The sequence below is a fragment of the Aquila chrysaetos genome, chromosome 21 (assembly GCF_900496995.4).
Source record: "Aquila chrysaetos chrysaetos chromosome 21, bAquChr1.4, whole genome shotgun sequence".
Lineage (NCBI taxonomy): Eukaryota > Metazoa > Chordata > Aves > Accipitriformes > Accipitridae > Aquila > Aquila chrysaetos.
In genome coordinates, this window is record NC_044024.1 from 2,722,204 (window position 1) to 2,740,328 (window position 18,125).

The 18,125-nt window shown below is 41.1% G+C and overlaps 1 long non-coding RNA gene across 2 annotated transcripts in view; it reads right to left on the reverse strand.

Annotated features, from left to right (window-relative positions):
- Positions 1-18,125, reverse strand: part of LOC115333712 — an 88,596-nt gene that overhangs the window by 26,266 nt on the left and 44,205 nt on the right. Inside the window, exons 3-5 of one of the 2 annotated variants that reach the window (XR_003920902.1) lie at positions 17,962-18,074; positions 11,192-11,271; positions 9,392-9,481 (exon numbers count right to left, since the gene is read on the reverse strand). This is a non-coding gene — a long non-coding RNA (uncharacterized LOC115333712). The remainder of the gene's footprint in view (positions 1-9,391; positions 9,482-11,191; positions 11,272-17,961; positions 18,075-18,125) is intronic. The other variant, XR_003920903.1, reaches the window with a different exon arrangement.

Here is an 18,125-nt window from a genome sequence, read left to right on the forward strand (position 1 = left end):
TGCTCACTGTGGAACCAAATTTCAATGGTTAATCATCTTACTCATCTCTATCACACTGAACGTTCTCACTATATTTACTTACAAGATATTAGTAAAACAGAACTAACAGTCTTTGCTCTAATAAACAAAGTAGAATTAAAAGTCAACATTTAAAACTTGTTTTCTACTTTTCTGACAGAAGGTATTTCTAAGATTCAAAACAAGCCAGCCTTTAGTAAATAATAATAACAGTAATAATAACAACAACAACAACAACACTTTCCATACAGCTTGTACTATCCTTCATTTCCCATTTTCTTGTTGAATCCTGTTTCCACTGCTAAAGCCATCCCTCCTTTTCCAACGCCTTAGTCTCTATTGGTCCCACGACCAACCTTGTGGTGGCTTCTCATCTGCTTCAGACATCTGGCCCACGCTTCCTCTTAAAGCCCCCTCCCCTGCGACAATCAGCCCGTGCGTTTCTGTCTTCATCACATATTCATTAACCAAATCAAAGCTGAAGAAGCCCTTTCCTCTTATTGTTCGAGCTGTCAGCCTCCGCTTCGGCTTCCTCCACCCGCTTCTGCCTTCTTCCCAGCCTTCCCTCATGTCTTCCCTCTTGCTGTCACATCTGTGTCTTGAAGAAGACCTCTTTACTCTTCCTCTAAGCAACCGTTTCTTTCTAAACTTGTCCTTTACCGGTCTGTCCCAGGCATCCCTCCGTCCTGTCCCCTGCTTACCCCCCGTGCACCCTCCCTTGCTGTACTCTGGTGGTACCTGTCTCCTTTGGGTTTGCTCCCACCAAAACCAGTTCAAGCAACACCAGACTGAAGAAAGTCAAGAGTCGCCACCCTCCAGGAGGGGAAGGGCAGAGCCCTGCTGGGGCGTGAGCCTCTGGCACTGCTTTGGCAGATCCGATTTCTCATGTATTTTGCTGTTACAGCACTGAGCACGAAGAAACATCTTCTGAGCTTGTGGCCCTCAGCACTGTGACACAGAGGACCTTCTGGGTTCCTGTAACAAGGCAGCTCCGTGCTCGGCTTTGTGAGATATGATGCAAATATTGTTTGAAAAAAGCAAGACCGACTTCTGCTGGCACAAACTCGTCAGAATTTGGATTAACTGCACTTTGGGGCACTTTTTATAAAGAAAAAACCTTTATGTTTAATTAAAAAATAATTCAAGATCAGAGGTTCAAATATTGGCCACTGCAGACATTGAATATCTTTAAAAAATACATTTTCTTATGACTTATCATGAGAGATTAATGCCCAGCAGTGATGTGAGAGAGAGGATAATATCCCCAGCTATACTCACAGACCTCTTCCAATCAGTGATCCAAGGACTAACTCACAGTTACATGATGAATCAGAATGGATTTATATATTTATTTTTTTTTTTAAAGTTTGTTAGCACAGAAGGCAGCACATAACTGTTTTGGGAGAGTTCCTGTCAATACTGAAAGACAAATATTCTCCCCTTTCAAGGAGACCTATCCACACCATTATGCGCCTAAACTAGTAAGACACAATATACAAAGTCTTCCTTAACTTTGAAAATAAGACAGATGTATATACAAAGATTACTAATTCAATACTTTCAGGATTAATAAAACACATGAAGACTCTCAAAATGATGCCTCTAATTCAGTAAACACAGATCTAACTGGGCAACCCACGCAAGCAAAGTGGGTGTCCAGAGGAGAACGCAGCCTTGCCCTCTCCACTCATTGATCAATATTTTTAATATCCTCAGAGGAAGACCCTCCTGCTAGCACAGACCCGACGCAGAGGACACTGCCTGCATCCTCTCCCCCGGGCCAGGAGAAGCATTGCCATGGCCAGCAGCAGGGCAGATCATGGCCATCGGGTCCCAGTGATGCTGCTCCCCCATGACCAACACTCAACGTCAACAGGAGTCAAACAAGAGTTGCCTTTGCCTCCCGTTATTCCCCTGCCCTCGCTCTGGACATTTACATTTGAAAATAGCATCTGTCACTCCCACAAACCAGGTATTTTTGTTTTCTGTTTGAACCTGAATGAAAAAAAACCAAATCCCCAGGTGTCTGACATCAAAGTGTGGTAGAAGGAAACTAGTGGGATGGTGTTCTGGCATTAACGTGGCACTAGAAAGGAAGAGCAGATGGGCAGTGAGGAAGCAAATCCTGTTGAAATATGATTAAGTGACAGTGAAGATAAGGAAAACCATGAAAACTAAAGGGCAGGTAAGGGGATTTTAAGTGCAATATAAAAGGGGATTTGTGGCACATATAATTCCTCCTTTAAATGTTGATTAAACATAGACATTTTTTTTTTTTTGCCTCTCAGTTACAGTTACAGATCATTTTGTTTCTGTCTATGCTCTCTGCAAGCATCAGTGAAAGCTGAAGGTGCTTGGCACTTTTGTATCTACTGTATGTTTATGTTTTATTCTTGCTCGCTAAGTACATTTCCAACTAAAGATTAAAACAGGAGGCATAAAGAGAAGAATGTGCCATAAAGTATCTCCAGCGTTCTGAGAAAAAATGCTCATGATTTTCTGGAAGATGATGGGTTCATTGCAACCATGCTCCAAATCAAGCTTTATCAATCACCATTTATGACTAGGCAAGCCTGGCTTCTGATCATGTTGTTTCTTACATGTCGCTTGCCAAAGTAGAAAGTCTGCTGTAAGTATTATGGCACAGAGGACCTTGATTTTTTTTTTTAATTATTTGTGCTGATGCAATCAGTCGCATATTTCAATAAATCGTGAGTGAATCATCATTCTTAGCATTAACAGAAGTAGGTTTTATTCTCACCTTTCTGTACATGCCCACCTCCACCAAGCCCAGCCCTCGCTATGCCATTTTTCTTTGAAGCTCATTTACAGACCTAAGCGGACTGGAACAACCAGCCCTCCTGTTTCCCAGTGGGACAACCTGCTCAAGAGGTGGCCTTTCAAAGTGTTTCATCTCATCATTTCTATTATTTTCTCTGCCTCCCAGAGAAGATGTAATTCAGCCTTTAAATTTAACAGGATCCCTGGTGGAAGGGGGAGACAGGGAGGGAGCAAGGGATGGATGAAGAGAGGGAGGAAATACCTCGTGTCTCTTTTGGAGCCAATCCCGTGCATTTTACTGAACTTTTCCACAATCATAAATCCAAAGGGTTCCTCAAACACCTCTCCAAGCTGGGCTGCTCACTCTGCTCCGGCACGAACTCGGGTGAAGGGGGAGAAGCAAAGGCAGGTGTCTGCAGGCAGGGCTGCTTGCCCCAGCATGCCAGAAGAGGAGACCTCCGTACCGACCCTGCAAAACTGACATTATACTGAGATAAACATGTACCACTCTCTGGATATCAATTCTGCGTTTATTTTTATTTTGCATGGGAAATTCTGACTCATGCCTGTGGCGGGGATTGGGCACGTGTGATGTGTGCTCATCTACTATTGCTTGTGGCCAGTTAGAAAAATCATATAATCCACCGCGGGTTTAAAACATAATTTAAACCTGCCAAGTCTCATAACTTCCAAGAAGGCAAATTTACCATAAAGAGAATGGTTTCCACTTACTAGATTTTATATTCAGATCTCTGGCACACAGGCTTGCCACCAAAGAAGTCTTTTATGCAAGCACATAATCAACGGAAGCCTTCATTTTCATTGCGGTTAGATTTAATGCGATAATGAATATTCCAGTGTCAGCTCTGGGTAAACGGATGGGGTTTCACCTCAGATTCCCTCCTTTAAATATCTCATGCAGGCACACGCTTGCCGAGCGGTAAATAATTTAGCAGCACCAGCAGAAGGACACCTGAGATGTGTTCAAAACGCGGGCGTTATCTGCCTCGCTCATGTACTGCCCCGTGTTCCTGCTCTTGTAAACAGCATCAGTAGCGCAGCAAAGAGCGTAAAGGCTTTATTACCTATTTATAGCTGCCCCTTGCAATGGAGAGCACACAGAAAAAACGCACGGCTTCAGCAAGCTGCCTGTGGAAAAATCCCCCGCGCGTGCACCACGGTCACCCATGAAGGTCCCACTGGGCTCACCACTGCTCAACTGGTTCAAGTGGGGCATAGAAGGTCTGGGCAAGGAAGCTGGGCGATGTTGTCCCAGACCAACGCCAGAGCCGTGAGGAAACCACATTCCCTAATTGGCAGCCTTTATTTTTATTACAATTTGCAGAACTACAGATGATATTTCACATTCATTTGAGAGTCTCTCTGCAGTTTGCAAACATTTACCCAGCCCATATGAGGCGAATTCTTTCATGCTCATTTTACAGACATGGAATGCAGCGGAATTAATATTACTGTGAAAACCTCCGCTGCCAGATTTCCCCGCCTGCATCACCATATTTTACCCTCATTACCTAAACTAGGGCTGCCTGGGGGAGCGGCTTTCCAACGTAATTGTTAGGGATCTGCTATTTCTTTGGGCTTTTCACCTATTTTGCAGTTATTGGCTGATATTTTTCCTCTCCTTCTTTTTGCCAGTTTCAAGTTTCCACTCCGACACCAAATGCTTTCCTTTTTTTCTACCGCTGTTAACATTAGGCAGATCAAACAAACACAAACGTGTTTTCTCAAAAAATAATCATTAAGCATATCGTGAAGTTTCGTTCAAGTGACAGCTGAATATTTGTTTCATTAATAAGTAATCTGCAATTAATTTGTGGAGTCATTTCTAAAAGAACATTGTGATGTTTCCATGGTTCTAAAGTGGCAAAACACTAGTCATTTTTTGACAAAATTTCAGTACAAATTGCTCATATGCATCCACTGGAAAAATCCAACCTCTGATGAGGTGTTCCCCCATCAAGTGGGAACATGGCTCCCATTAGTGTTAGTGGCAAAGCACCGACATACAATATGCAAATAACTGCAGTATTTAGGATTTGAATTTCAGGTGCATGGGTGCTCACACTGCTCCATTCAAATGATTAGTAATGAAATTACTAAAGTTAAGGGTTTTTTCCATGTAAGGCTCATAAACAACTCTTCTCCATGCTGGAAGAATAACAAAATGTCCAATACAAATTGTTCAATTGATCTGTTTTCAATCAAAAGGCTGGGCGAATGAATGATTGCCATCCAAAACTGAAGATGCTCCAGCTCACAAAGGCTCCTGAGGCTCTAAAATCATGCCAGGAGTTATGGGCCACCCCTCCACCAGCTGAGCATCTCTCCTTGGAGGTCCAAGGGGCTCCATCCTCAAGCCTACGAAGGTCACCTTCTGCCTGGGATGGAATAGCCACCATTTGCATTGACATTTTATTAAGAATTAAATAGCAGTTTACCATCTTTCACAATGTTTTTCCTAACCTTATGACCTGGCATGATTTGGGAATAACTGACACAGGAAAGTGTCTTTAATCCTGGACACCAGCACCACTTCCACCCTAAACCCCAGGACCTGATACCTGGCCAGCAAAGACTAAAGACATTTCTAAGCTGCAGAAACAATTACAATTGTTGCCATATCACCTTCTCCATAACCTTCCCCCAAAATTATAGGTTAGAGAGTTGTCTGTAATCATTAACTGCCTGAAGGAGAGAGATGCATTACCAAAGCAACAAACCTCTAATCAACAGAGTGGGAGCAGTGCAGAAGAGAAAATAACTCCTTAACAAGCAAGTTACAGTAGTTTAAAAAAAAAAAAAAAAAAAATCTGATTTGGCACATATAGTTAGCACCCCACAGTTGCAAAATTAAAATGATTAAAATGTTGGAAAAAGTGAACATCATAAATTTGTGCCTACTTGGGAATGTAATTTGCTAGAATTACACTTTTAGATGGAAGTGCTTACAGGTTTTCGTATTCAGCAGCAAGAGGACCAATTATATTAACGAACTGACACAGCTCTGAAGTGACACAACAGAGAGCTGGTAAAAAAAATTATCCAATGTTTATTTTTCAATTAAAAATTAAGAAAATCTATTTTTTTAAAACTGAAAAAAAAAGCCCACTTTCAAGCTATCTTAATTGAGATTAACAGATAGCTAACTTGGTGTCTGGAAAGCAAAGTTCTAGACCCTTTTGTAAAGATCTTTAACTGGAAGGGGTTTTTAATTTGTCAGAAAGACCAGGTTAAAATTAATATTTTAAAAATTGTTGCAATGCCATAACTTATGAGCTAAATACTAATAAAGCTGGAAAAGACAATCTATAAATTATCTGGCAAGAAAATCTGGAAACAATCAGCTATTTTGTGTCTTCCATCAATACACCGTGCTTTGCTACACAATGATTTCCATGATAAGATGTGACTTTGCCTTGAATGCAATTTGCAACCTATTAGCTTGATCCAGTTTCCACTGAAGTAAATGAAAAGATTACCATTGACTTCAATGAAAGCTGGATTAGACTCTGTTCACATTCACAGTGGGGAAAAAAAAATCTTAATGATTATTTATGCCAGAAATTCCAATGTAAAAAGCAAAATTGGTGCAAATGTGTTGAAGAATTTGAAGAGAAAAATGAGCACAGTGGATATAAAATATGATTCCACTAAAAATTATAAGATTACTAATTACTCTGAATAAGCTTATAGAAATGCCATAGACGTAATTAAATGGCACAAATATACTTTGAAATCCAATTATAGCAATGGAGCAATGATTATACAGTTGCATTAAGAGTTAAAATAAAATATGATACCAGATAAACGGGTATATTAGAAAGGCATTATTAGATTTTTTTGCATTTATCCACCACTGAGTGCACCAACCCTTCAAGCTAGGGACAAATAGAAGAAAACAGATAGAGGAGAAAGATTGAGTTCGCTTTCTAAATATAGTCAGTAACAACTGAGCTATTTCTACTAGAAAAGATAAAAGGAGAGGTACCAGCTACCAATACATGACTTGCACAACAAATCAAAATACTGACTCTTATTCCCAGTCCCACAGTTCCACCAGAACTATCAACTTTTGTAAGTACCATACCATAAAAGAAGTGAAACTTGAAAAGGGTTTACTGCAGAAAGTTGAAACATCCCAGAGAAAACACAATATACCAATAAAGAGCCAATTATTGCAACCATCAATATTCAGCAGTGGACTACCAGAGGAAAAGATATGCAGATTCAATTAGGAAAAAATACAGTCATGCCTATTATTTGGCAGAAGAACATTACTTACAGATAGGAAAAGGGACACTCACTTTGTTTGTATGTTTAAATAATAATTTGATACTTTACCCATTATGTCAAGAAATTAACTTTTAGAGGAAACAAATACATGTGCAGTGTCACAGTGAGTCCCCTTCTGACTTAAAACTAAAATAAGTCATCCCTTGCTTTGCTCTCTCTTGTCCTTGAAATTCATATTGACCTAAAACACACACATATAGTATGTATCAGGTTTGCTAACTTTTGAAACCCAAGGGGAATATTCACCAATTGCCAGAAACTTGCTTAAATCACTTACGACCTTACCCATTTTTAAAATTCAAACACAAACCAGGCAGAACTCGCATGGTTTTTTTGTGAGAATTCCTCTCTGGTGCATTGGTAAATGCTTTTTTGGGAGGTTTCCACTAATAAACACCTGCAGTTTATCCCTATTTTGCAGTCACAGGGAGACGGCTGGCAAGGGGTTTAGTTTATAAGGTCACACAGACTGTATCTGCCCCCAGGTACATGTTGGGCCAGTAGCATAATAAAAAAAAAGGGGCGGGGGGGGGGGGGAAGAGAACAAAAGTACCCCCTAAATTAGTCTTTATTCTGATTTTGCTATAATACTATAAAGACAAACAGAAACATCCACATGCTCAGCTATGCCTTGGCTAAGCAAATCTCATAAATGTCTGAATTTCCCATTATGGCCATGATTTCTAGAGGGAGATGAAATCTTTACCTCCCTCTAAATTGATGGGAGTCTCCCTCCTCCCTTCAGATGCCAGAATATGGAAGTAGAAGACTATCCCTCTGAAGGCTGTATTTTATAATACTCTGATGAGATGCCTTTTGATTTAGTGTTTGCATGAAGGAAGAAAAAAATCCATGTAGTCTGCCAGCTCATCTAACCCAACTTTAATCACTTACTGTGTAGACAGCTATATCTGAGCTAGTCATCTAAAATCCCTTTAAAGTCAATGGTGAGAAATAGATGTTTTTAGGATGCAATTAATTGATTGGAAGGAAGAGGGATCTATCACATATGGAAAAGAATTGTGGCCCAGAGCGTTCTGCTTTTCCTCATTTACTTTACATGGAGTTCACGCATCTGCACTGTAGTAGTCATCCAAAAGAGGTGAGAAGAATATCACCAATCTCTATTAACCAATCTCTTTCTTTTTTTTTTTTTTTAAATCTCTTTTACTGTTGCTTTTCCCTTCTGTTTCTACATCTAGTCTCTCCTGGGACATCTGTTCGATTATTTACATTATAAGCCCATTAACCCCTCAAGGAAATGGGTTCCTTCGTCTGATGGTAACAAAAACTTTTGGATCATACATGACCACTCACCTGAGCCAGAAGAACAGATCCGTCAGGTTTAAAAAACACATTAACTTGTAGTTTTATGCCAATTGTCACAGAAATATTCAGAATTGGACAGAGAAGAGAAAACTTCCTACCATTTCACCAGTCTCCCAAGGACCCACAGGCCCTCCAGCTCCCAGCACTCTAGGTCATGTCCAAAATTACCAGAAAATTATGACAGTTACATATAGTCTAAGGAGCTGAGCTGTGATGATTTTCATGGAGACAGAGAAAAATATTCCCCCTCAAGAGGACATGGCATATCTGTCGACTTGAAAACATAGCAAACGTCAGGGGGGAAGAAAAATTAATAATAACAAATTTGTCTTCATCAAGTAAGATCCAATGAAGTCAACTTGAAATAAGTTTTGCCAGACTTGAATATTGTGGAGACCCCCAAACGCCTTTCTTTCGCCTGATCTACCACCCAATGGATAGCCCTGTGCAATTTTGTTCTGCTTTTACAAGCTGGTGAACCAGCCTATTTCCTCTCACCCACCAAAGAGCAACCATTGTACTGAAGATCTTTGAGAAATCTGCTGCTCACTCTGACATAAGGGAGTAAGTTTTGTTTCATGTTTTCCTTCTGCTGGGGCATTCATCTTCAAAGTGCCTCGCACGCAACCGGGGAGCCTTAGAAGCATATCAGGGGCAATTCAAAGAGCTTTGCATGGAGCAGGAGGGGGTTCCTGTTCAAAGCCGCAGCCTTGCATCTGCCAGAGAAGAGCAGATTCAAAACCGAAGAGGTCACTTCACCTACCTGTAGTGGGATCTCATATTCAGAAGACTCCAACTAAAAATAAGGGATATTTAGGCAGTGTGATAACTGAAACCCTCTAGGCAATGCTCTTTCTCTCTCCCTCACACACAGACACATACAGAGCAATGCCTCCTTTAGAAAAAAAACCAAAACTGTAGGAGACATAATGGCCTCCAGAAAACTTACTCGCAGATTAGCTCTGTCTATAGCACCCTCCTGGTTTGAACACGAAAGTTTCCAATGAGCTGGACCACCACAGACCTCTGCTCAAACCACCTGAAACAAGGAAACTAGAATAAGCAGTTGTTTAATATATGACAGAGCGGTAAAAACACTGATTTCCTTCAATTACCCAATTTAATGCCGTATAGAGGAAATATCCTGCTTGGTTCAGAAATTACAATTATCTGTTCTGTGGTCAGACCTGGAAGCGCCTGGATAACATAAGGGCTCTGCTAGGATGGGCACTGTCTAAACACAGAGTAATACAGAGCTGCTTTCCCTAGAATTTACCATCTATGTGGGAAACAGAGAAAAGCAGGGAAGAAAGTATTGTTCTCATTTTATACATGGAGAACTGAGACAAGGAGAGGTGCAGGTTCACATAACGATCAGATCAACCAAGGTTTAATGTCATTGATGAGGTTAAGGAAATCAGAAGTGGGTTTTTAAGTGAAGCACAAGTATAATAGTCTTGCAGATTATTTGTGGAGGCTTTGTATCAGGCACTTGACTTTTTTTAAAAAACAATTCAGATTAAATCTTTGTAATGCCTGCTTTTTGATAAGAAATAAGTAGCTCTGCAACTGCAAGGAAGTCTCCTGTTTGCTACTGAGAGAGGGCAGTTGCATCCATGGGAATTTATCCCACTGCCCCAAGTTAGCAGGGTCTGTCCCTGCTCCCACTGCCATCGCACATCTGATGCTAGCCACCTCCCTCTTCCTTCAAACATTCACTGCTGCAGATACAAACCCCATCTTCGTATACAGTTTCTACCATCTGTAATAGTTCCTCAGTACCTACTGTCTTCAAGGACTTATTTTTTCTTTTTTTAAATATTTGATTAAAATTCACAGCATCCTACATTGCCTTCTCAGACTCCTCTTAGTTATATTGTAGTTGTCTTATTAAAAGCTGTAAAGCTTTTGGGACAGTCTTTGTCTGAATGGCACTTCACATATACAGTCTCATTACTCCCTGTATCAATTTTTTTTTTTTTTATTAGAAGTACCTTGTTTTGTTTTTCTTTTGAACTCAATTAAACATTGCCTCCATTGCCACATGCTTCATTTTGCTGCAGTGCTGACTGCGGTATTTCAGATTCAGCGTGCTTACTACAAGTTCGGTTTGTAACAGCAGGCCAAGATGGATCATAAACTTTATGCCTGATTCCGCCTCTTATGTAACATTTGGGTTTTTTTTCAAATTTTCCTACTTAGCAAATGTATTATTCCTTTAAAACACCTGATCAAATATACTGGGATCTGGGAGATAATTCCAAATTTTAATTCAGTTGTAAAATTATGCATGTACTACATATACTCACGTATAGCGTAATTTGCTACAAGGCATCTCTCAAGAAGAGCTCACCATTTTGAGACCCTTTCATACCCTAAGGCAGCTAGAACACACACTATGCTGTACAACCTGCTTTCAGAGGATTCCAAAGCTTGTATTTGCAATGTGTTTCCTTTTTTCCATATCTTATTCTCACTTCTGTTGCTCTTGCAGTGACCTCACCTGGAGCAATGAGGCTGCAAGCCCTCCATAGGTCTTCACAGAAAGAGCAATTGGTTTATGCCCCATATGTTTCCCAGGTTGTAAAACAGCATAAAAGTACAAATGAAGAGCCTCATACTATTTTTCTTCCCGCTGTGTGCAATCAAGCCAGAAAGTATCCTGTACTCAGAAAGAACCTGCAAATTACCCCGGTGTACCTGACCCACCATCAGTAATACAACATTAGGACTATTTTCCCCCACTCACTCACATCGTCGGTGCGGCGCTGGCTCTTCTCCTGCTGAGCTCCTCCAGCAGGTCTGCGATGCTGCCTCTCTCCATGATGCCTAGTTTGAAAGAAAAATCCTGAATGTGAACGAAATACAAACCTGGGCCACCAAAATATGTGAAGTATTTTTAAAGAACTTTACATAACTTTATGTATCGCAGAATTGACCCCACATATCTGCGAAGTCGGAAACTGAAATAGATTTAACGCAGCTAAGAAATAACCACGGGAAAGCATTTCAGATTCAGCCAAGTATGAATTAAGGCAGTCTATTTTCTTCAAAGAAAGTTGAGGCTACCTTTCATTACATTCGACTACATCAACTATATAGGGCTCTAATGGAAAAGGTTTTAAAAGTACAAAGGTAAAACAAACAGCATTACTGCAATGTCCAGTAGGATGAAATGACTTCCTTACACATTTACAAAATTACTAAAAAAAAGGAAGGAGGAATGGAAGAAGGGATTTCATGTACCTTGTCCAGACTCACTGTGACCATGACATAAACCCGGGACACTACAGCACATACATTTGGGAAATTAGCCCCCATGTCCCCAGCCTCACTGCCAGAGCTCAGACCTGAACTCTCTATTTCTGTATTTCCTATTTGCTTCTAACCAGAGAAGTATGTTATTTCATAAATGCAAAGTTTTAGATAATGTTGCATTTCTTTTAAGTCTCTTCAGATTGTGCCTGTACTGTCCCACATCGTTGCAAACTGTTTACTTCACTCTACTTTTACCCACATTTTCATTTGCAGGATGTGTGCCATTCAGCTCTATATTCCTTAAAAGTTGGATATCAAGTTCTTCATATGCCTAATTTGGGCTTAATTTGAGGCTGGGGTAAATCGTTACAACTCAGATGAAGTCAATAGGAGCACAGCGACTTACATCAGCTTTGTGTCAGTAAATACTGACAAGATTGATCTCAAACTTTTTCAGAACAAAAGATTTTTGAAGATGGATTAAACAACATAAATGCTGAGCTGTTTTCCTAGACTGCAAATGGCATAACACATGCTTTGTGTGACATCTCTGAATTATCCCTTCGTGGTAATGTTGACATTACATGGTATTGACTCATGGAAGAAGCTTAAATACCCTTTTAAGTTTTCAAGACTCTTTGACAAAGCACTATTTCATTAACAAAATGTTAATGGAATCTAGGAAGCTTGAATATACAGTATAGCCTGCTGGTTTCAAGAAGCTCTGTTCACTGACTGAGAGACGTGACTGCAACAGAGCAATGTAATTCTTATTTTTAGGCCAACGGAAAAGGGAGCATCTCAAACAGGCCACTCATCAGTTGAGAAAGGAGGACCCAAGGCTACTTCCACAGCGCTCCACTAAAGGGCTACCACACCTTCTGCTGGAGAAGGGCAAAATAGCACAAACAAGAAAATGCATCATACAAGGTACACTAGGAGAGACAGCAGGGCTGACCTTGGCTTGGAGCTAAGGCTTCTTGCTTGTGAAAAGGTGGAAGACTAGGGAGCATTGCCATGCAGAATTGCCATGCTCTGGGGTCATTTTTGGGAAAAGGGTCATTGTGTGCCTACAACTAAAATTGTTGGCTCCAAGTAACCTGCTAATGACACAAATGGCTCTCAAATAAGTACAGGGCTTTATATTCGATGGGCTTACTGCTAGGAACAGATCTTGGTTTCCAGGTTCTTGAGCCGACTGATTTCTAAGGTCCAATAGAACATTAGATGGTTTATGAACAACCACCCACAAATCTTTTTATCAATAAACTTGTAACTATTTATAATGCATGCTGCTCGTGACTATGACATGCTCCCAACACCTTTTCAACATTGAACTCCATATAGATATCATTTCTAAGTTGAATCTTTGCATGCAAGGTGACAGACCATTTCAAGGGTGAAGTTTACTCACACACTGAATAGTCGAATTTCTAAAGTTAAGCTTTTCTGCTGTTTTCTAGATCTGCAATTGCTTTAAGTAATAAGGAAAGCCATTATTAACAGAAGAGATAGGAAGGGATGGGCAGGGAAATACTAAACCTCTGTCCATTTGCTTGCTTTCTGCATTGGACAGCATTTTCTGTACCGACAGCTTCCACATTTCCTCCTCAACAGTCCGTTTCCTCTTTTATATGGACTCACATAAAGTAACAAGTGGAAGAAAATCAAGTGAAAAAGAAATGAAAAATTCAGCTCATAAATGCAAAACTTGACTGAGGCATTCAAGGGCCACCTTACCGCCTGAAACTGCTTCTTTTTGTTTAGATTTCAAGTTGATAAAATCCACAGTAGTAAAGATAACTTCTCCTGACTGCCCAGTAGAAGGCATGACGAGAAGTTGTCTGGAAAGGGGCAAGGTCTCTGAGATACATTTGTATGCATCTGTGCAATATATTTAAAAAAAAATAAATAAATAAAGACAGTGGTACAGCTGCATATACAAATAACAGAATCAATCAAACATGGCAAAGCTGTGAAACATGTCTGCGTTCGGGTACTGATGACTGGATTAAAGGGTGAAGTAATCCAGGTGTTAATGAGACAGGAGTCAGGGAGCCTCGTGGGACCACGCTCCACGCCTGCCATCACCAACGCCATCGGCAGTTTTGCCTCCAGCGTTGATGGGATCGGGACCGAGGATTATAAAGGAAGAGGGAGATCCTCAGCTGACATTTTTTAACTGATGGACAAAGGGCGTGTTCGCTGGCTGAAAACAGGCATTTTGGTGCTATAGCAAAGCTCCATACACATCCACCCAATTCCTACGTAACCAAGAGCGAAGTGATGCTGATGGCCGCTGCTGTTGCCAGGTTAATGCTCTCCTTCACAGCATCTTACCCTCTTGGTTTTGTTTTTTTTTAATTCAAGTCAAATTACCTTTGCCTCAAGAGGTGTACAACAACTACAGTATTAATTGCAGTCAGGTCCCCAAAGAGAAGAAAAATACTCCTGTAGAAAGGGACAAAAGGTTTTGTGCCAGGCTGCACGTAAAGCACAGATGATTCATCTTTCCAGATACCTCGCTTGCTCTCAAAAGGAGCAGAGGAAAGCTGCACCGCCTGAAGAGTGCTTGGCTGCACTGCACCGATGCAGAGGAGCCCTGCAAATCCTCTGCTCGGGGGATTCGTTCCAGCACAAGGCAATTCCACCTTTCAACTCACTACAAAAACACAAAAGTGCCCAGAGCACATCCTTGGCAGGCAAAGCAGCCCCCCGGACTGTCCTCCAGACATGGTTGTTAGAGGGCACTCCTTCAGCTAGGAGAGTTTCCTCAAAATCTTGATGTAACGAAATTAAAAATAAAAGATCGAGACTCTTCAAGAATAAGCAAATAAAGTCCCGAATGGTCGCTACGGTAATAATGGCCATACCGGCATCAGTGGAGTTTAACCTCTGCACACGATGAATACAGCCTATGAGCAGAGGATCCAGGTGATCTCGCTGGGCTCGATATTCCTACTCCTATGGAAATGCAATAATCTAATGAAAGAGAAAGGAAGAACACAGGGAACATTCCCCAAAGGTTTCTTGGAGAATACCATAGGTTTTGGTGTAAAACAATTTAAAGCACTTATAGAAAAATCGAAATTCAAGGGAATTATAGGAAGAAAGATGTTTCAATCTTGACCGCAAAGTATCGCACTCAGTCAAGGACACTGAACTTTGTGATCTCGCTGGGGTCGTGAATTTTCCACATGAATTAACAGACGTCCATTGAGCCGCAGTGCCCAAGCAGGACTTTTATCCTGGCTGAAGATCTGCCCCACAACGTTCGCATCCCATTGCCAGGAAAGCATCTCCCACCCTCCAGATAGCATTGGTCAAAGCCGTTTGTGAATAACCACTTTATAATGCGAGACACTTACTATGCAGTGGGTCACTGGTAGCAGGGTTGAAAAAGGGACATTCAGATCTAAAATCACAAGCCTCTATAGTCAACGCTGAAAAAATTAGCTGTGTCTCAAAGGCTCTTACAGACCTAGGAGGATCAACACGTTCAAAGAACAGATTGCTGCAGTATGTTAGCAAAGGTTAGGGAAAGCTGAAAACCTTAAGGCCTTGCAAATCAATCTGTGTATTGCACAAAAGTTTCTCCTCTTCCAAACCTGAGACAAATGCAGATTGTATTCGTCATACTTTTAGAAAAACCTTTAATCAAAATCTCTCGCTCTCGTTTGAACAAGACTACAACACTCCAGAGATACAAAGACAACTGGAAGGCAGAAGTTTTGCAGAAGGGGCATTTTGCTTCTAAAACTCCTCTTCATGCCCCTTGTGATTACACAGATTTCTAGTACCCCTGTCAACTCAGTATATTTACACCCATATTTTTCTTCAGCTGCCACATTTAGCCACAAATGCTGTGACTGTAAATTAAAACGCTTTTTTTAAAAAATGCCTCGACTACATCTGCAATTGCATTAACATAAAACTCACTGGATGCAACTGGCACTACATGGTAGGATTTTTCTTTCCCATTCATAGGAAGGAGTTGAGTTGAGCTGAGCTTAGCTGAGCTGAGCTGTAGCCCATCATCCTACCTGCCACTCAGGCACCTCTCTCACCAGCTCTTCCTCAAGGAGGATGTTCATTACTGCAGAAGAAAAACACCTGTGTAGTATCAGGCACTGCTGAGTTTCTTGAGGTAAGAGGATATTTACTATCTCTGTAGTACAACTATAGGAATCAGCCTTTTCTTTTCTTTTTTTTTTTTAATCTCTGGATGGGTCTTTAAGTCAAAAGATCAAAGAACTGAGAATAGGTATACAAAAAATGATAATCCCAACACAGAGAGCTTCCAATCATAAATACTTGTCATTCTTAGCATAATATGCAACCTTCAATATACTGTTCTGTTTCAGGCACATTTAAGTACCCTATAGAAATCACTTTATGCTGCTATTATTCCTAAAGTACTTCAGATGAGTTTGGATCCATCATCATTCATCATGTCAGCCACTCTACGGATAGTTACACACACTTTGTCTGCTCAGTTTTATCAAATAGCTAGCCCTAGGTTTTATTAATTTTCACTGGTTTGCAGAAATTACAGCGCTCTTATGCTTATTTATAAATTATATCCTAACTTATATCCATTTTCAGTGAAAAGCAAGCAGTGCTTTAGAGATACATTAGGTCTTCTGGTGCTGGTACTTCCATAAGAAGGGCATCCCAAATCTTGCCTTGTTGCTTGTAGCTCACCTTTCTCTGTTGTTTCTGTTTGCTGGGATTTAAACTTAAGGAGAAGCATTTCTTGTTGTTGCTGATAACTGCATTCCCGAGGGCAGCAATTGATTTGTATGGTGGGTCTTTCTCTTTTTGGATGTTCAGCAGGCTGAGATGACTTCAAACCTTTTACTCTTCAAACAATTTTACATCTGTGGGATTAGTAAGCATCCCTACGTAATCAAAGATAGAGAAAATCTGAACTTCCCTTGTCATGATAAAGGAGGAGAGAAAACCAGTGGCCAGAATATTGCTGTCACCATCCAGTGTGGGGTTTTGCTCCCTTTTCCATAAATCACAACATTTTTGGAAGAGCCGACAGAATTGGTCGTTACAGAAAGCAGCACGCTCCAGCAAATCCACTCAGCAGCAGACTATCCAAACCCAAGCTGTAGGGTTGTTGGTGAACAGAAAATACGACGTTCACAGGAATTTCATTCCAAAACTTCTCCTGAAGTGAGGCAGAGAAAACTACACTGTTTTAATAGGGTAATGTGGCAGCTGAACAAAGCTTTAACTGTCACCACAGACTGGATAGCTTTGTGCAAACAAACTGGTATTTGGTGGGAAGAGCAGCAAAGGTCTCAGCAGACACATTAGAACTTACGTACATGAGGCTTCTGAGAGGAACAGGCTAAAATTTTAGAGGGAGGATGGAGCCATGGGATGTTTGATGTCAACAAGCGACTTCCTGACAGCAGCCAGCAAGCACGCCCCAGCGTGCGTGCATGCACGTGGTGTAGCTACAAAACTGAGCAAGACTCCCCAGAATGGCTGCAGCCATCCTCCTCTTCTCAACCAGGGAGAAGTGTCTTTCTCGGGGATATAATGGGGCTCTCCTGAGGGTACATAACTACCCAGCATTGTCAAGACGATAGGCAGCGTGAATTAACTGCAATCCGCAACAGTTTTCCAAAATGCTCTCCCCTCCCATAAATTATGTTGTGTACTATTTATATACTTACGTATGTGAAGGTGTACAAAATATCCACTTATCTAGCATGCATAAATCACATTTTAAATATACATGTGTAAGCACATGTACGTGTTAAATCAACATGATGTTAGTTTTTGTACTTTCAGTGGAAATCACCCCCCCATTATTGTCAAAGCCACAATTGTTAATTTAACAGTTCTACTGCAAATAAAGAAAAGGAAAAGCAGAACAAATATTTAGCATATATATATATTCAAAATATTGTATACGTTTCCTCTAGAATGTTACTTCATTAGATTTTATACAGCACTTCTCTCCTCCTTGATGACTTCTTGCTCTGTAAAAGCTGTGTAAGAGGCACAGTGTAAATCAGAGCAAGCCCTGGTGGAGCGAAGAAAGGCATCGCATCCAGAGCCCCGGCCGTGCAGCACAGCCACCCCGAGGCCACGCAATCCACAGCATCAGTCCCGCGAGCCCGTGTTTCAAAGAAACAGCAAAATGGGGAAGGACCTACTCAGGATGCGGACCCCACTGGGGTGGCTTGGGGTCTGCAGCTCCCGCAAGCCTCCCTGCCACAGGGGCACCTCTTGGCCCACCTTGGGCGTCCCTGGAGATGGAGCTTCCCTCCGCCCTGGCAGCTTCATGGGTCCGGAGAGTCCCGGAGGTGGTTCCCATCTTCAAACACTTCCCTTTGGAGCACTTCAGCCACCTGTTCAGCATAGTAAAATATCCAATCCATTTAATGAGGCATCCAGTAAAA